At 51.9% G+C, this 19,905-nt stretch overlaps 1 long non-coding RNA gene across 1 annotated transcript in view; it reads right to left on the bottom strand.

The window, feature by feature from the left end:
* The window catches only part of LOC142560967 (uncharacterized), a 31,797-nt gene extending 30,383 nt beyond the window's left edge, over positions 1-1,414 (bottom strand). The window contains exon 1 of the long non-coding RNA XR_012823501.1: positions 391-1,414. This is a non-coding gene — a long non-coding RNA (uncharacterized LOC142560967). The remainder of the gene's footprint in view (positions 1-390) is intronic.
* Between the last annotated feature and the right edge of the window lie 18,491 nt (positions 1,415-19,905).

Below are 19,905 nucleotides of genomic sequence, written 5' to 3'. Positions count from 1 at the left end.
ATACGGCGCGTACGAGCGGATAAAAGCCTACACGACCGGCGAAAAGCGGCCATATTGGATGATGCTCTAAAAAAAAAATGCGCATTTCCGCTTTGTTTTAGCAGCGTCATCTGGCGTCCACCTAGGTAAGTTCCATGCGCTGCCGCTGCTTATTTTCGAACCACTGCCAAAGATACAGTTTCCCTTCTCTAAAGTTGTTCTTTATTCTATGGTTCAGTGTTACCAAACAATTTCCGCGCTGACTTAGCAGCCGCGGTGTGCGCTAAGTGCCACAGTTCTCGTTTGCCGCTCTAAATTCACACCATGATGACGGGCACTGCATCTTTCACATGAAATATTGCACGCTTTGCTTCGAAGCTCAATAGGAGGGCGAAACGCATTTGCACGTACCTGAAATCCGCATGCCGGAAACCCGTCGACGCTTCCGAGAATGGGGCACATAGCCATACACCCGTACGGCGGCTTGACTTGGACGTGAGGCACTTCTATCAAATATTTCACATACGACATGTTTCACACCGATTGCGCGAACACGAGAAAATGCCGCAGGTCGCAATGCGACGCCGTGCACGCGTGAATCTACCGATGAGCTGCATGCGCGGACTTGCAGAAAAACAAAGCTATGCCAAAGCGGCAGGCGCGAAAGGTGGCGGCTCTCGTTGCGGAGACGAAGCGGACGAAGCAATGAAGCGCGAATGGATGTTGCCAACTGTTGGTTCCGCGTTATGCCGGCGGTTGTGGCTTTAGTGGCGTGTGTTGCGGCTGTCTAATTTATTATTTCTTTTCCCCAAACAGTATAGCTAAGATCAGTTCTTTGTTTGCATTTTTGACTGTTTCATTTGGTATTATCTTTTTGCCTTTTTATGCTATTAAGCAGCCAATTATGGCCTCCCAGGTTCGCGCGCGCCAGCATCGCGCGCAAATCTCGGAGGCCATAAGACAACGCGTTACAAAATGCCGTTCTTGTCGTTGTTAACGTTTCATCATCGTTTCTTCAACTGATGTTGAATTCCGATGGCGGAGTTGGAGCAGCCGACGGACTCCGCGAGCGAACACTCGACACTGGCGTAGAGCAACGCCTCCAAATCCGCGAATGGAACACAACCTGCGCCGCCGGAGCAAGGCGGAAGCGGAACTTTATCTCCGAGTTACCCAGGATGCCTCGCCTGTTGTCATTTCCTTCCACTGTTTGCTCCCAGCACCACCACACCAGTCACTTGTCTCTTCAGCGCCGTTCACCTGTCGTTGTTTCAAAAGTGCGGAATGGATATCTTGGCAAGCGTGCAGCCGCTTTTGCTTCCTCGCGAGTCGTGACCGGTGGCGCCTCCCAGCAGACAAATGTGGTAAAGGAAATACGTCACGCAGAGTTCCGGTTCACTCCGCCGATTTTGGCGGAGCATCTTTTTCTGCTCCACGGAGTGACTCCCGCTCTGAATCCACTCAGACTCTCTCATTGGAACACCTTATACCCGCTGTTGCGTTTCGCCTGCGACACGTGGTTTTGCCGGCGCGACTGCGGCGGGGCGGCAGACATTTTGGCCCAATCGTCGTCGCCGCAACACTCATCGCCAGGTGTTTCCAGGCGCGACTGCGGCGATGCGACCGCCTAGGGATCATCCTCGCATTCCAGTCATTGTGCCCGAAACAGGCGATGCCAAAGCAGGGATCTCATTCCAGTCATTGTGCCCGAAACAGGCGATGCCAAAGCAGGGATCTCATTCCAGTCATTGTGCCCGAAACAGGCGATGCCAAAGCAGGGACCATCCTCTCATTACAGTCATTGTGCCCGACCGGCAGCGCTACAACAGGGTGCTACGAGATCGTGCTCGACAGGGTGCTACGAGATCGTGCTCGTCATGGTGCTACGGCATCGCTACGACAGTGTGCGTCACCATTAGCCCATTGTACATTCACGTGCTCGTCTTTTGAGGGGTTCCTTCTTGCCCTCAACTGCGAGAGTATAAAAACAGCTGCCCCCGGACGCCAAAAGGAGGGCTCCGATTTCTTCTGTTGAGTGAAGTGCTCTCCCGTCTCTCTACTACGGTCAAACCTGACCGCCAACTCTTTGCGATGTTAAAATAAACAAGTTGTTTCGTTGTTACCAGTCGACTCATGCTTTGCCGGGACCTTCGGATGCTTCCAGTTGTACCCCAGGCCGCCAGGCCAACGCTACCCTTGGGGCTTGCGACCCAGGTACAACCACGGGCGTCAGCGCCGAGTTCCCAACAGATCGTACCAGCAGTCCGATCCAAACATCTGGTTGGCAGCGGTGAGATCGCCTCCGACTTCAAACAACTGTCTGCCAGCGGTGAGATCGCGACAACGGAGGCCAGCAGCGAAGAGATGCAGTTGACTGTATGCTGAGCAGCTCAACGACGATCCGGGAGCAGTGCAACGAGCCCTGTGTGATGACTGGTTGCCTGCAGCGGAACGACTGCGCGGAATTCCTGCCTGCGAGGTTTGGTGAGTGCGGGACTTTCTTCTTCTGAGCTTTGCCAGGCTTTTTGTTAGTGTCAGAAACAGAGCTGGTAATTGTGGTTGTCGTTGCTGCCGGGTTAGTTTGCGGCAAGACAATAGTAAGCAGTAGAGAAAGCAGCATTCAGAGCAGCCATGGATTTGAAGTCGTTGCGCAAACCGAAATTGTTGGAGCTTGCAAGAGAGTTGGGTCTGGATGTCTCAGACAAACTAAGAAAACCGGAACTGATAAAGGCTATTCTTGAGTTAGAGGCTGAGGATGACGAGCTGTCGGAATGCCTTGAGACCATTGAAGAGAGAGAGACTGCAAAAAGACAGGAGCGCGAACTTAAAGAGCAAAAAGAAAAAGAAGAGCGTGAACGTAAAGAACAAAAAGAAAAAGAAGAGCGTGAACGTAAAGAACAGAAAGAGCGAGAGCAACAAGAGCGTGACCGTCAACACGCTTTGGAAATGAAGCGTCTTGAGGTAGAGATGGAACGCGCTCGTAATGGAAGTCAGGCACACGGTGCAGGAGAACGCGTATTGTTCAAAATGACTGACCTGATGCGACCGTTTAAGCTTGGAGAGGACATTGGTTTGTTCCTGGTTAACTTTGAGCGAACGTGCGAGAAGCAAGGGTTCTCTCGGGAAACGTGGCCACAGCGCTTGCTCACTTTGTTACCCGGCGAGGCGGCCGACGTAGTCGCTCGCTTGGATAGAGAGGAAGCAGAGGATTTCGACAAAGTAAAATCGAGTCTGCTAAAAAAGTACCGGCTGTCTGCGGAGGCGTTCCGTCGGAAGTTTCGGGAAAATGAGAAAGGCAGAAGTGAGTCATATACAGAGTTTGCGTATAGGCTTATGTCGAACATGCAGGAGTGGCTCAAAGAAGAGAAAGCGTTTGGCGACCACGATAAAGTTCTGCAGTGTTTCGGGCTAGAACAGTTTTATAGTCGGTTACCGGAGAACGTGCGATACTGGGTCTTGGATAGGCCAGACGTTTGTACGGTGGCTAAAGCCGCTGAGCTAGCCGAGGAGTTTGTGACGCGTCGGGCTCGCGGAGCTAAGGACGGTCAAAAGGGTGAATTTGGCTCGAAGTTTGAGAGGCCGAAGTTCACACCCATGAGAGCAAAGGGGAACACGCGTAGTGAGGATGCAAGTGAATGCAGTCCGACCAAACGTAAAGAGACGGCGGCAGCCGAAGCCGAACGCAGAAAGCGGTTCGAGATGAGGCGAGCGGGCGTTTGTTATACGTGCCAGAAGCCGGGTCACTTTTCGGCGCAGTGTCCGGAAACAACACCAAAAGTTGTGTTTTTTTCAATAGGCAGCACTGACGAGAACATGAAGCTTCTCGAGCCTTACATGCGAGACCTCCTCGTGAACGGGAAAGAGTGCCGAGTGCTTCGCGATTCCGCAGCTACGATGGATGTAGTTCACCCGTCTTATGTAGAACCCCATATGTTCACGGGCGAGTGCGCATGGATCAAGCAAGCCGTGGAAGCTCATAGCGTGTGTCTGCCAGTAGCAAAGGTGCTTATTGAAGGACCTTTCGGAGCGCTTGAGACAGAGGCGGCAGTGTCATCTATGCTGCCACCCCAGTACCCGTACCTATTTTCAAACAGGTCCGATCACCTCCTGCGCGAGAAGGGGCTTTTGTTTGGTGAAGCTAGTGTTCAGGCCTTAACCAGATCGAAGGTTCGGGAGCTCGCTGCAAAGGCGGTAGTTGCGGGGCCGACGTTATCAAACAACGAAAAAGGGTCAGAGGCGCAGCAAGCTGATATTCAGAGCACGCCCGAACTGAATCAAATTGAGTCTGTAGCGTTGAAGGCGCCAGATACTGGAGAGGAAATGCCCGACACGGGAAAGTTAGAAGAGCTATCTACTGATTTGCTCATCGCGCCTACGTCAGACGGACTTGATAGGTTGCTAAAAGTCAGCCGGTCGGCTTTGATAGCCGAGCAAAAGAAGGATGGTAGCCTAGAAAACATACGCTGCAATGTCAAGGAAGGTATCGCCAGGAAAAATGCGCGTTTTGTGGAAAGAGGTGGAGTCCTGTACCGGAAGTATCTAGACCGAAGAGGAGTGGAGTTCGATCAGCTGATCGTGCCTCAATGCTATCGTCAAGATCTGTTGCGCTTGTCACACGGGGGTTCGTGGTCCGGACACCTAGGAGTTAAGAAAACTAAGGACCGTCTCTTGCAAGAGTACTATTGGCCAGGGTGTTTTCGGGACGCAGACCATTTCGTGAGGACATGTGACACTTGTCAGCGGGTGGGCAAACCAGGGGACAAATCAAGGGCGCCGTTGAAATTGGTACCTATCATAACGGAGCCTTTTAGACGGCTCGTTATTGATACTGTGGGACCTCTGCCGGTAACAGCCACGGGGTACAGACACATTTTGACTGTGATCTGCCCAGCGACAAAGTTCCCTGAAGCAGTGCCGCTTAAAGAACTCAGCTCAGTTGAGATAGTCAATGCACTACTGTCCATATTTGCGCGAGTTGGTTTTCCTGCGGAAATCCAATCAGATCAGGGCACAGTGTTTACTAGCGCTTTGACGACAACTTTTCTCGAAAGGTGTGGGGTAAAGCTGTTACACAGCTCAGTGTACCACCCACAGTCGAATTCCGTTGAGAAGCTCCACTCCGTCATGAAGCGCGTGTTGAGAGCCTTGTGTTTTGAACATCAAACTGACTGGGAGCTGTGTCTGCCTGGGGTGATGTTTGCATTAAGGACCGCGCCGCATGCGGCTACGGGGTTTTCGCCAGCTGAACTGGTGTACGGTCGCTCGCTTCGATCTCCGCTTCGCATGCTTCGAGAATCATGGGAAGGTAGGGGCGACGACCCAGTCGTGGTGGAGTACGTACTTAAGCTCCTCGAACGCTTAAGAAGGGCACAGGAGTTGTCAGGTGAAGCAATGACAAAGGCCCAGCAGAGGGCCAAGGTTTATTATGATCGGACAGCCAGGGCCCGTCGTTTTGAGGTTGGCGATGAGGTCATGATATTGCGTACATCGCTAAACAACAAACTAGACGTGCAGTGGGAGGGCCCAGCACGAATTGTTCAGAAACTGTCGGACGTTAACTACGTGGTAAGTCTGCCAGGAAAGCGGAAAGCACAGCAAGTTTACCACTGTAATCTGCTCAAACCTTATAGACAAAGGGAAGCAGTGGTGTGCATGATGGTAAACGTTCCTGAAGAGCTTCCGGTCGAGCTTCCAGGACTAGGCTCAGTGACGAACAGGGAAGACACCGGTCAAGTCATTAGTGACCTTATCAGTAAAGCACCGCTGTCGCCCGAGCAGAAAACCGAACTACACCAGCTATTACAAGAGTTTCAAGGTCTGTTCTCTGAGAGGCCTGGTAGGACTTCTGTACTTACTCATGATATAGAACTTACCTCCACAGAGCCAGTACGATCCAAGGCGTATCGGGTGTCACCCCGCCAGAGCGATATTATGGAGGCTGAGGTAAAGAAAATGCTACAGCTCGGTGTTATTGAGGCAGGTGAGAGTGATTATACCTCCCCTTTGATTTTAGTTGAGGTACCGGGCAAGGAACCTCGTCCTTGCGTCGACTACCGCAGGCTTAATTCCATCACTAAGGATCAAATTTATCCGATCCCTAACATCGAGGAGCGCCTTGAGAAAGTTAGTAGCGCTCAGTTTATTTCCACCCTAGATCTTGTCAGGGGTTATTGGCAGGTTCCACTTACAGAAGAGGCTAGTAGGTATGCGGCGTTCATTTCACCAATGGGAACATTCCGTCCTAAAGTGTTGAGTTTTGGTTTGAAGAACGCGCCATACTGTTTTTCAAGTCTCATGGATAAAGTGTTGCGGGGACAGCAAGAATTCGCTTTACCGTATCTAGACGACGTAGCGATATTCTCCGCATCCTGGTCTGAGCATATGACACACTTGCGGGCAGTGCTAACCCGCCTGCGCGAAGCAGGCTTGACAGTCAAGGCTCCTAAGTGCCAGTTAGCACAGGCCGAGGTTGTCTACCTCGGTCACGTGATTGGTCAGGGTCGTCGCCGCCCCTCTGAAATAAAAGTGGCCGCTGTGCGAGACTTTCCGCAACCGCGCACCAAGACCGATATTCGGTCGTTCTTGGGTGTCGCCGGCTACTATCAGAGGTACATCCCTAGGTACTCTGATATCGCGGCTCCCCTGACGGATGCTCTAAGAAAAACAGAGCCTCAAACAGTCGTCTGGGACGAGACAAAGGAAAGAGCTTTTAGCGCCCTAAAGAGTGCCCTAACAAGCCAGCCGGTGCTACGATCGCCAGACTATACAAAAGGGTTCATTGTTCAGTGCGATGCTAGTGAGCGAGGCATGGGCGTTGTACTGTGCCAACGGGAAAATGGAGAAGTAGAACACCCCGTCCTGTATGCTAGTCGTAAGCTGACCAGTCGTGAGCAGGCGTATAGCGCCACCGAGAAAGAGTGTGCGTGTCTCGTGTGGGCCGTTCAGAAATTGTCATGCTATCTAGCCGGCTCGAGGTTTATCATTGAGACGGATCACTGCCCTCTCCAATGGCTGCAGACCATCTCTCCCAAAAATGGCCGCCTCCTGCGCTGGAGCCTCGCTTTACAACAATATTCCTTTGAGGTGCGTTACAAAAAGGGGAGTCTCAACGGTAACGCCGATGGCTTAAGTCGAAGCCCCTAACGTAGGAATCAGCCTCAAAATTGTTTGTTACTGATGTTTTTCTTCCTGAGGCAGGATTTTTTTTTAACATATTGCTTTTGTTTAGTGTTTCAAAGTGATGATATGCTTTCTAGTGCAATTTTTCAATTTGTGGACGCGTTCTGAGTGATGCTAGACTACTGTAAGGAACTAGGCAGTGGTATAAAAAGGGGAAAGAGCCTGGCAGGGCTTAGTGAGGGTTGTGCCGTGCTTGCTGACTGAGCGGTTGAGTTTCAGCGTAGTTCTAACGCTTGCCGGGAACGAGAACAAAAATGTGAACTCTCCCGAAGTCACTTTGCAGTGTCCCGTGCGAACCTGAACAAGAGAACGAGGCCTTCTCTGTGCGCTGCGCTCAAGAAACGTCGAGGGACGCCCGACTTCGGTTATGAGCATCATCGAGCGACATCCCTCCGGACAGCGGATGCAGTCCCCTGTCCATCGGGATCTCCTTCCCCCGGCGGGGCGGTCTGTTGCGTTTCGCCTGCGACACGTGGTTTTGCCGGCGCGACTGCGGCGGGGCGGCAGACATTTTGGCCCGATCGTCGTCGCCGCAACACTCATCGCCAGGTGTTTCCAGGCGCGACTGCGGCGATGCGACCGCCTAGGGATCATCCTCGCATTCCAGTCATTGTGCCCGAAACAGGCGATGCCAAAGCAGGGATCTCATTCCAGTCATTGTGCCCGAAACAGGCGATGCCAAAGCAGGGATCTCATTCCAGTCATTGTGCCCGAAACAGGCGATGCCAAAGCAGGGACCATCCTCTCATTACAGTCATTGTGCCCGACCGGCAGCGCTACAACAGGGTGCTACGAGATCGTGCTCGACAGGGTGCTACGAGATCGTGCTCGTCATGGTGCTACGGCATCGCTACGACAGTGTGCGTCACCATTAGCCCATTGTACATTCACGTGCTCGTCTTTTGAGGGGTTCCTTCTTGCCCTCAACTGCGAGAGTATAAAAACAGCTGCCCCCGGACGCCAAAAGGAGGGCTCCGATTTCTTCTGTTGAGTGAAGTGCTCTCCCGTCTCTCTACTACGGTCAAACCTGACCGCCAACTCTTTGCGATGTTAAAATAAACAAGTTGTTTCGTTGTTACCAGTCGACTCATGCTTTGCCGGGACCTTCGGATGCTTCCAGTTGTACCCCAGGCCGCCAGGCCAACGCTACCCTTGGGGCTTGCGACCCAGGTACAACCACGGGCGTCAGCGCCGAGTTCCCAACAGATCGTACCAGCAGTCCGATCCAAACACCGCCCTCACTCTGTCATTGGAACAAACTTGCTCCGAAACGAGCAGAAAAACTTGCTCCGACTCCGCCATTGGAATTCAACATGAGATAGAGGCGTAGTGTCCCTTTTCCCGGGGTGGGGAGGGGGCGATCAAGACGGCATCGCTCAGGGGGGGGGGGAGGGGGAGTAGGTTGGAGTTAGTTTTATCGCGACATCCGCGAACCCTGCGATTTTTTTTACAACGTAAGCATTTCTATACTTATGTTGAATTCCAATGGCGGAGTCGGAGCAGCCGACGGACTCGGCGAGCGAGCACGCGACTCTGGCGCAGAGCAACGCCTCCAAATCCGCGAGTGGAACACAACCTGCGCCGCCGGAGCAAGACGGAAACGGAACTTGTATCGCCGAGTTACCCAGGATACCTTGCGTGTTGTCACTTCCTTCCGCTGTTTGCTCCCACCACCGCGCCGCACCGGCCGCACCGGTCACTTCTCTTCAGCTCCGTTCACCTGTCGTTTTCTTTAAAGTGCGGAATGGATATCTCGCCAAGCGTGCAGCAGCTTTTGCTTCCTCGCGGGTCGTGACCGGTGGCGCCTCCCAGCAGACAAACGTGGTAAAGGAAATACGTCACGCAGAGTTCCGGTCCACTCCGTCGGTTTTGGCGGAGCATCTTTTTCTGCTCCACGGAATGACTCCCGCTCTGAATCCACTCCGACTCTCTCATTGGAACACCTTACTCCCGCTCTCACCCCGTCATTGGATCAAACTTGCTCTCAAATGAGCAGAAAAACTTGCTCCGACTCCGCCATTGGAATTCAACATTACCCAACAAGAAAAACCATCCGTCCGTCAGTCCGTACCGCACGATATCTTTCAAAATAGAACCCGTAGCACCAAGTGAATTCACCTTCGTGCTAGCTCTCGCTTCAACGCGACCGAAGCGGCGAGAACACAGCGCTCACGAAGCTCTCAGCTCATGCCTGACTATGCGCTTTTCGCAGATCACTTTCAAGATAGGTGTACGCGCGTCTGTTTTCAAAGCGAAGTGAACGGTGAGAACACAGCGCGTGAAGTTTTCAGCAGTAGGCACACTCTGTCGACATTGCAGTTCGCTTTCAAGATACGGTTCGCGCGGCCGTGCCACAAGCAGCCGCCGCCGGAGAACGGTTGATAATGGTTCGACGCGGATGACAAGTGCTAAAGAGCGATAACGGCTCAAAACGAACGGAACGTCACCAGCGCACCTAGCCCCGCCACCTGCAGTACTTTGCTTGCGCCATTCACTTGGCGCCGCCGACCACAGCAGTTCGTGTCGCCGCAGCGCTGTCGCTTATACTCGTCGTTCAAGTCTCATAACATTGATAACGACATGGACTGCGTGTAGATGAAGAAGAGTCAGAATGCTTACGCATACTCAGACAAATCCCAGAGGAGTTCCTGTGTTACTTTTTTATCGTAAATGTGCAGTCAGCGGTGATCCAGAGTTGACAATGCATGTAAGACGGGTGCCAAGCTTTTCTTTTTATGAGAGTCTTGCCCAGCTCCCAAAGATCTGCTCAAGCTAAGACTTGCTGATGGCTGTGTGTGGTTTTTTTTTTAATTGTCGCATGGGCCTCGAACCGCATGAATCCTACTGTGTAATGACATTAGAGCATCATTCACGTCGAAAAGGAAATGCAGCCGGTCTATGGCTGCCTAAGGTATGCGGCCCGGCGGCAGCTGCCCTCCCCTCCCCCGTTTCCGTTGGCAATTTAGGGGGAGGGGTCTAGAGCAATCTTACACCACCACCCCTCCCCACAGTGGCGTAGGCAGAAAATTTTTCGTGTGATGGGGGGGGGGAGGGTCCCAATTGACCGTGGAGGGGGAGAAGCGGGGCCATTGCCTTAGCAGCAAAAAATTTACTGTTAGTGAGCGTTACAAGTGCCCGGCGTGCCCCACTTGGCTACGCCGCTACTTGCCCCTCCCGCCCGCAATCGACGCAAATTGACCTATCAGAACGTGCATGACATGCATGCATGGCATAACATGAATGACAAGCAGCGAAGCTGGCATGGATGTCGTCACATCATCATCATCATCAGCTTATTTTGATGTCCATCGCAGGACAAAAGTTTCCCCAGCGATCTCCAATACCCCTGTCTTTTGCTAACTGGTTCCACGTGTCTTCAAGTTTCCTAATTCCGTCACGTCCACATTATTCTCTGCCGTCCTCGACTGTGCTTCCCTTCCCTTAGCACCCATTCGGCAACTCCAATAGACCAGCAGTTCTCTCTTACGCATTGCAATGTCTGCCCAGCACGACTTCATCTTTATGTCAACCAGAATATCAGCTATCCCCGTTCGCTCTCTAATGCACATCGCTGTCTTCCAGTCTATTATCGTCATGCCTAATATTTTTCATTCCATCGTCGTTGCGCGGTCCTCAACGAATTCCCAAGCTTCTTGTAACTTCCAAGTTTCGGCCCCATACACCAGTAACGGTAGAAAGCAATGATTAGCAGTAAGCGCCCTTGTCATGATTTAGCAATGCCTGCCGTAAGCTCTCCAGCTAATTTTTATTTTTGTTAATTTCCCTGATCACAGGCCCCTGCGAGCAGTTAACCTCAATAACCGTATTTCTGCCAGGTTCTAGAGGCTGACTGTTGACCATGACATTCGTTCTCTCGCCAGGCTGCGGAACATTACTTTTCTCTTCTGCATACTAACTTTCAATCAGACTCTTACACTTTCTTCGCCAAGGTCCTCAAGCGTTTGTTGCAAATAGTCTGCAGCGTTTCTGAGTATGCCAATGTCATGTACAAACCGTAAGTTGGTGAGCTATTTACAGTTAGCCCTCGCTCCTAACCATTCCCAGTCTAACTGGTTGCACACCTTTAAGTATTCAGTGATAGCATTGTAAATATTTTGCCATTGATCATATGAAGCCTTTTGCAGATATCTGGCTATGCAAAGTCTGCGCGCTAGTGTCATCCATTCGATATCAACATTCGTGCGAAACTTCATTTTTGACCGCTGTTCGGAGTCTGTACGCTGCTGCCTACACTCTAAGAACAGTTTACACCCTTTTGCTTGCCCCTTCTGCCACACAAAAATAATCGTCATCTGCCTTGATGCGTTTCCTTTCTTTATCGCTGCAAGCCCGGAAATTTCCAGTGACGAACGGCACGCGCGTTATCAGAAGGGGCACTCCAAAGGGTGTAAACTGTTCTATGCTGATAACGCGCGTGCCATTCGTTACTGGAAAGTTCTGGGCTCGCAGCGATAAAGAAAGGAAAGGCATCAAGGCAGATGACGATTATTTTTGTGTGGCAGAACGGGCAAGCCAAAGGGTGTAAACTGTTCTTAGAGTGTAGATGCGCCGATCTAATCATTCCAGCTACCTGATTCAAGTGCAGGTAGCGCGCGTTTCATGTATAGCCAATATCAACGCGTTAACTGGCAATCTTCATTTATCATATACTGTAAGCTTGTTCCCTTACTCCCTTAAAATTAGGGTGTAAATAGAAAGACTGGGGTGTTTCAAGGGTGTTTTCTTGTTGAACACCCTTTTCCGTTAAAAAAGGATGTTTCAAGGGTGTTTACAAGGGTGAAAAGATAAATACACCCGCATTACATCCATAAGGGTGTGAAAATTTTAAGAGTGTAGGGAGTCGAATGTTCCAGATTAACCGCTGGGACCCGCGTGTCTTCCACAAAGTTCTACACTATTCGCGTCGCGCATAGATGCAAACAGATTACACAAGTTGCGGTGAAAGATAGTGGACGGAACCATCGATAACATTCCAGAAACTTCTACATGCAGGCGCGTCCTGAGCTGTGCGATTACATTTGTTAGGCGGCGAAACGTGCTCGCCCGATAAAGTTAAGTACACGTGTCATTACCCCCCTCTTAAAAAGCATCGACCCGATGCTGCCAACAAACAACAGTAATAAACAAAAGCACTCACAGCAAAGAAAACAACAAAAATAACGAAGTTCGCCAGCGTCCGTAAAAGGGTTTAAGGCGCACCCCGTGGACAACTTCACATCGTGCGAGGCGCCGCCGTGAATGCGAAATGCCGCCTGGCACGACCTCAGTCCAGAGCGCCAATACGTCGGATGACCTTGTAGGGTCCGAAATAGCGTCGGAGTAGTTTCTCACTGAGTCCTCGTCGGCGCATCGGAGTCCATACTCAAACACGATCGCCGGGCTAGTACTCGACAAAGCGTCGTCGGAGGTTGTAGTGTCGGCTGTCGGCCTTCTGCTGGTTGTTGATCCGCAGGCGGGCGAGCTGTCGGGCTTCTTCGGCGCGCTGGAGATAGGCAGCGACGTCAAGATTTTCCTCGTCAGTTACGTGCGGCAGCATGGCGTCGAGCGTCGTCGTCGGGTTCCTGCCGTAAACCAGCATGAATGGCGTGACCTGTGTTGTTTCTTGCGCCGCCGTGTTGTAAGCGAATGTTACGTACGGCAGGACTGCATCCCACGTCTTGTAGTTGACGTCGACGTACATTGCAAGCATGTCGGCGAGGGTCTTGTTCAGGCGATGATGATGATGTGTGGTTTTTTAAGGCGCAAGGGCCAGGTTTGGTCAAAGAGCGCTCACGCGCTCCGCGAGACCATTCGTCTGCGGATGGTAGGCAGTTGTCCTCTTGTGACTTGTCTGGCTGTATTGCGGAATGGCTTGCATGAACTCTGCTGTAAAAGCCGTTCCTCTGTCGGTGATGAGGACTTCTGGAGCACCATGTCGCAGCAGGATGTTCTCGACGAAAAATTTCGCCACTTCGGCTGCGCTGCCTTTCGGTAGAGCTTTAGTTTCAGCGAAGCGGGTGAGATAGTCCGTCGCCACGACGATCCACTTATTTCCGGAAGTTGACGTCGGAAACGGTCCCAACAACTCCATCCTGATCTGCTGAAAAGGTCGGTAAGGAGGCTTGATCGGCTGTCGTAGTCCCGCTGGCCTTGTCGGTGGTGTCTTGCGTCGCTGACAGTCTCGGCATGTCTTGACATAACGGGCGACGTCGGCTGTTAGGCGCGGCCAGTAATACCTTGCTTGTATCCTCGATAGCGTTCGGGATAAGCCAAGGTGCCCGGCGGTCGGATCGTCATGTAGGGCGCGTAGTACTTCTGGACGCACAGCCGACGGAACAAGGTGGTTGGCGCGGACTGGTGAGAAGTTCTCTTCACGAGTAGATTGTTTTCAAGCGTGAAGAAAGATAATCTGCGCTTAAATGCCTTGGGGACAACGTCGGTGTGCCCTTCCAAATATTCGACGAGGCCTTGTAGCTCCAGGTCTGCCCGTTGCTGTTCAGCGAAGTCTTCCGCGCTTATCATTCTAAGGAAGGCGGCGTCATGTTCGTCATCTTGCGGCGGCGGGTCAATGGGGGCGCGTGATAAGCAATCGGCATCGGAGTGTTTTCGTCCAGACTTGTAGGTTACAGTGATGTCGTATTCTTGTAGTCTGGGGCTCCACCGCGCCAGTCGTCCTGCAAGATCCTTTATATTCGCTAGCCAACACAACGCGTGATGGTCGCTGACGACTTTGAATGGCCTGCCATATAGATAAGGGCGAAATTTAGCTGTAGCCCAAACGATGGCAAGGCATTCTTTTCGGTCGTAGAATAGTCGCCTTCCGCTTTTGACAGGGACCGGCTAGCGTAAGCTATCACCTGTTCGACTCCGTTTCTCCGCTGGACTAGAACGGCACCGAGGCCTAGGCTACTGGCGTCAGTATGGATTTCTGTATCGGCGTGCTCTCGAAGTGCGCAAGTACCGGCGGCGACTGCATGCGCCGTTTGAGTTCTTCAAATGCGTCGGACCGCGGCGTTTCCCACTTGAACTCAACATCACATTTAGTTAGACGTGTCAACGGCTCAGCGATGCGTGAAAAGTCCTTGACAAAGCGCCTGTAGTAGGCACACATGCCAAGGAATCTACGCACTGCCTTCTTTTCGATGGGTTGCGGGAACTGTGCGATGGCAGCTGTCTTTTGCGGGTCTGGACGGACACAAGATTTGCTGATTACGTTGCTAGGAACAAAAGCTCATCGTATGCGAAGCGGCACTTTTCCGGCTTCAGAGTGAGCCCTGATGACTTGATAGCCTCTAGTACTGTGGCAAGCCGCCTCAGGTGATCGTCGAAATTTCCGGCGAAGACGGCGACATCATCCAAGTAAACGAGACAGGTCTGCTACTTCAATCATGCTAAAACCGTGTCCATGACGCGCTGGAACGTTGCAGGCGCCGAGCACAGCCCGAATGGCATAACCTTGAACTCGCAGAGGCCGTCTGGGGTGATGAAAGCCGTCTTTTCGCGATCGCTTTCGTCGACTTCTATTTGCCAAAAGCCAAACTTGAGGTCCATTGACGAGAAGTATTTAGCGTTGCAGAGCCGATCCAATGCGTCGTCTATCCGTGGGAGGGGGTATACGTCCTTCTTCGTGGTCTTGTTCAGACGACCATAATCGACGCAGAAACAAAGGGTTCCGTCCTTTTTCTTTTCACCATCAGTACAGGAGATGCCCAAGGGCTTTTGGACGGCTGGATGATGTCGTCGCGCAGCATTTCGTCGACTTGGTGCCTTATAGCTTCACGTTCTCACGTCGAAACTCGGTATAGGCTCTGGCCGAGAGGTCGAGTGCACTCTTCGGTTATTATGCCATGCTTTGCGACTAGGGTTCGACGAATCCTTGATGACGTCGAAAAGCACTCTTTGTATCGTCGAAGTAGACTTCTGAGCTGTCGTTGCTTCATCGTGGGGAGACTTGGATTTCTGTCGAAGTCTGGCTCGGGAACTACCGTCGTCGGGGTAGATGCGACGGAATCCGAAAGGACAAACGCATTGCTGTTTTCCAGAATTTCCTCGATGTATGCGATCGTCGTGCCCTTGTTGATGTGCTTGAACTCTTGGGTGAAGTTTGTCAGCAACACTTTCGTGTTTCCTCCGTGCAGTCGAGCGATCCCTCTTGCGGCGCAAATTTCACTGTCTAGCAGTAGACGTTGATCGCCTTCGATGACGCCTTCTACGTCAGCGGGTGTTTCGGTGCTGACCGAAATAACAATGCTGGAGCGAGGCGGGATGCTCACTTGATCTTCGAGCACACTCAAGGCGTGGTGACTACGAGGGCTCTCCGGCGGTATCGCATGATCGTCCGACAGCGTTATTGACTTCGACTTCAGGTCGATGACTGCGCCGTGTTGGTTGAGGAAGTCCATGCCGAGAATGACGTCTCGTGAACACTGTTGGAGGATAACGAAGGTGACACGGTAAGTCCGGTCGTGAATGGTGATTCTTGCCGTGCACATTCCAGTCGGCGTTATGAGGTGTCCTCCAGCGGTACGAATTTGAGGGCCTTCCCACGTAGTCTTAGCCTTCTTCAACTGTGCGGCGGTGTGTCCACTCATGACGGAGTAATCAGCCCCTGTGTCGACTAAGGCGGTGACTGCGTGGCCGTCGAGAAGCACGTCGAGGTCGGCGATTCTTTTTCTTGCATTACAGTTCGGTCTTGGCGTCGGATCACGACTGCGTCGCGTTGACCTGTGGCTGGTATGTGAGGTCGTCAGGTCGTCTTTCGTCGTCGCATTCTTTCCTTCCAGACTTCGTCGGGACGGCGGCATGTCGTTATGTCGTCGAGGTAGTTTCTTCAGCGTCTTCGTCGGCGGCGGAGGATCTTCGTCAGTTCGACGGAAAGCAACCGCCCCTCCATCGGTTGCTGCTTTTAGTTTTCCGGATATGGGCTCGCTGACCGGTCCCGCGCTGGGCCAGTGTATGGTCGGCGCTGCGGCGACAGGTAGCGGCCTGGTGATGGCGAACGCGACGGTCGTCGAGAGCTCCACTGAGTAGCGGCGAGGTAGTCGGCGATATCGCGGGGGCGTTCACCTTGCTGCGGGCGCGGAGCGTTGACGGCGAAACCTCGCAGTCCCATCTCCCGGTATGGTCATCGTCGGTAGACGTGACCCGCTTCTCCGCAGTGGTAGCAGAGCGGGCGGTGGTTTGGAGCGCGCCAAACGTCTGTCTTCCTCGGGTAGCTGCGCTGAGCGACGGGTGGGCGTCGTAGTAGTCGCATCAGTATCCGTACTTTCTTTTCCTCGGACATTTCCGGGTCGGCATGGCGGAATAGGCGGCTCATTTCTTCTGTAAAAATCGCGGTGGTCTCATTAGGCAGCTGCCCTCGGGTTTCTAGTAGTGCTTGGGCTCGTTCTCGGCGTACGACGCTTGTGAATGTCTGCAGGAAGCCGCTTCGGAAAAGGTCCCAGGTCGTTAAGGTGGCTTCTCTGTTCTCGAACCACGTCCTGGCAGCGTCTTCTAATGCGAAGAAGACATGTCGCAGTTTGTCGTCACTGTTCCAGCTGTTAAATGCAGCGACCCTCTCGTACATCTCGATCCAGGTTTCCGGGTCCTCGAATGTTGAACCGCGGAACGTCGGGGGCTCCCTTGGCTGCTGCAGCACGACGGGGGACGCTGGGGCTGCCATAGGGGTGGGCTTGGTGGCAATCTTCCTGCTCATCTCAGGTAGAAGTCCGTGCTCTGGGGGCAGTCCTTGCAGTCGGCGGCTAGCACGCTGGTCTTGGGCGATGTTAGTTTTGTCCTCGGGCTTCGGGCTTGGATCGCGGCTTTGCGGGGGCGTTCGGTACATGAACGCACAAGCACCTCCACCGGATGTCACGTGGTGGTGACGTTGAAGAACACAGTAGCAATACTGTGAAAGACAAAACTAACTTTTATTGGGTGAACCTGTGCCCACAAAAAACAGGCTACACTTATAACACAACGATAGCGGCGAACACGGTCGGCGATCGTCGAAAATCTGATCAGCGGGTCAAGCGCGTCGGCTTTTATAGATCGGTCATCGAATGTTCCAGATTAACCGTTGGGACCCGCGTGTCTTCCACAAAGTTCTACACTATTCGCGTCTCGCATAGATGCAATCAGATTACACAAGTTCCGGTGAGACAGCGGACGGAACCATCGATAACATTCCAGAAACTTCTACATGCAGGCGCGTCCTGCGCTGTGCGATAACATTTGTTAGGCGGCGAAACGTGGTCGCCCGATAAAGTACACGTGTCAATATGATATGCAGTAAACACCAACTAGGCCAAACTGAAGTTCTGACCATTTCAGCAGGTCGGGATGGATTTGTTGGGACTGCTTCGGACGTCAACATCCGGAAATAAGTGGATCGTCGTGGCGGCGTTCTATCTCACCCGGTTCGCTGAAACTAAAGATTTACCGAAAGGCAGCTCAGCCGAAGTGGCAAAATTTTTCTTCGAAAACATCCTGCTACGACATGGCACCCCAGAAGTCCTCATCACCGACAGAGGAACGGCCTTTAGCGGAGCTCACCCAAGCCATTCTGCAATACAGCCTGATAACCCACAGGAGCACGACTACCTACCACTGGCAGACGAACGGTCTCACGGAGCGCTTGACCCTCTCCTCTCCCTCTCCGACATGCTAGCAATGTAGTACGTCGACGTCGAACAGAAGACCTGCGATGCCGTTCTACCGTACGTAACCTTCGCTTACAGCACGCCGGTGCAAGAAACAACACAGTTCACGCCGTTTAAGCTGGTTTACGGCAGGAACCTGACGAAAATGCTCGACGCCATGCTGCCGCACGTCACTGACGAAGAGAATCTTGACGTCGCTACCTATCTCCAGCACACCGAAGAAGCCCGACAGCTCGCCCGCCTGCGGATCAAAAACCAGCAGAAGGCCGACAGCCGACACTACAACCTCCGACGACGCTTTGTCGAGTACCAGCCCGGCAACCGTGTTTGGGTATGGACCCCGATACGCCGACGAGGACTCAGTGAGAAACTACTCCGACGCTATTTTGGACCCTACAAGGTCATCCGACGTATTGGCGCTCTGGACTATGAGGTCGTGCCAGGCGGCATTTCGCATTCACAGCGGCGCCGCGCACGATCTGAAGTTGTCCACGTGGGGCGCCTTAAACCCTTTTACGGACGCTGACGAACTTCGTTATTTTTCTTGTTTTCTTTGCTGCGAGTGTTTTTGTGTATTACTTTCGTTTGTCGGCAGCATCGGGTCGGTGCTATTTAAGAGGGGGGTAATGACACGTGTACTTGTTTGTCTTTATCGGGCGACACGTTTCACCGCCTAACAAATGTTATCGCACAGCGCAGGACGCGCCTGCATGTATCAGAAATTTCTGGAATGTTATCGATGCTTCTATCCACTGTCTGTGACCGAACCTTGTGTAATATGAGTGCATTTGTGCGCGACGCGAATAATGTAGAACATTGTGGAAGACACGGGGGTCCCAGCGATTACTCTGGAACATTTGACGACTGATGTATAAAAGCCGACGCGCTTGACCCGCCGATCAGATTTTCGACGATCGCCAAGTATGTTCGCCGCTATCATTGTTCTTTTGAGTGTAGCCTGCTTTCGAGGGCACAAGTTCGCCCAATAAAACGCCAGTTTCTTTAATCAGTTTTGGTGCCTTCTTCACCGTCACTGCTACGTGACGGTGCTACGTGACGTTTGTGGTAATGCAACACAAGATAAACGCTATGTTGCGTGACTCTGGTAATATTGTTAAATTCTAGTGAGTTGTGACCGATCTTAGTGTTCGGCTGCTCTTTACCTGTTTCCTGGCGAGTTCATGGAAGTTGACATGAACAGGTGCCTTTTTCTTGTACTCTATGAAGTTTTTCTGCGAAGTTATCTTGAAAGCCCTAGGACTAGCATGACATGAGCTTGTGAATTGAGAGTATGTGCACATGACACAGAATAGTTCATTTTCACCTGCCCTCTTTGTTTCATGACTGGATCCATTGTTAAAAAGGTAGCAATGAACAGATCCACAGCTTCCTGCTCACAGGCAAGTAGGCAGTGGCTGTCTCGGCAATGGTGATATCTCCATCTTGAAGGGGCAGCGCGAAAAGACGATGACAGAAGGCAGGAACACACAGGAAAGCGCTGAACTCACAACTAAGTTTATTCGAAGGCATACACACACTTATGTACACAACCCATAGCCACGTGCTCTCCCATCTATGGCGTCATTATCAGTGCGCAGGCAAAAAAAAAGAAAAAAACACGCAAACCCATTTAATCTAATGCTACGCTATGAGGCGGCTTAAAAATTCAAGTTCACTATCATGCAAATTTAACGATGGCATGCTTACACAACGCGACCCTTTTTTCCTGATATGGAAGGCCTCAATAATCTCCCTCGTAGTCTGATCGTAGTCTGATCTCCCTCGTAGTCGAAATCAGACTACGAGGGAGATCGCTTTGAAGCACCCAACATTTTGTGTCTAAAAATAAAGAAACACAAATAAATGTCCAGTATTCTTTTTTACCTTTTAGTAAGCTTATCATATAGATCAGTCTTTACAGGAGAGGTTACAGAAAGCAATAACGAAAAACATGTGAATCAGATCATTTTATTTTTGACAACTTTTTTGGGCACGGGAGGCTAAGCAAATGGTGATGTAGCAACACTGTAAGGAGTGAATGAGATGGATGACTACCTCTGCAACAGAACATTTGTGGATGCTTTTTCACTACCTGAGCAAGACTACA

This window comes from Dermacentor variabilis, chromosome 10, assembly GCF_050947875.1.
Source record: "Dermacentor variabilis isolate Ectoservices chromosome 10, ASM5094787v1, whole genome shotgun sequence".
Lineage (NCBI taxonomy): Eukaryota > Metazoa > Arthropoda > Arachnida > Ixodida > Ixodidae > Dermacentor > Dermacentor variabilis.
Note: the sequence above shows the minus strand (reverse complement) of the source record. Positions and strands in the feature narration are given on the sequence as shown.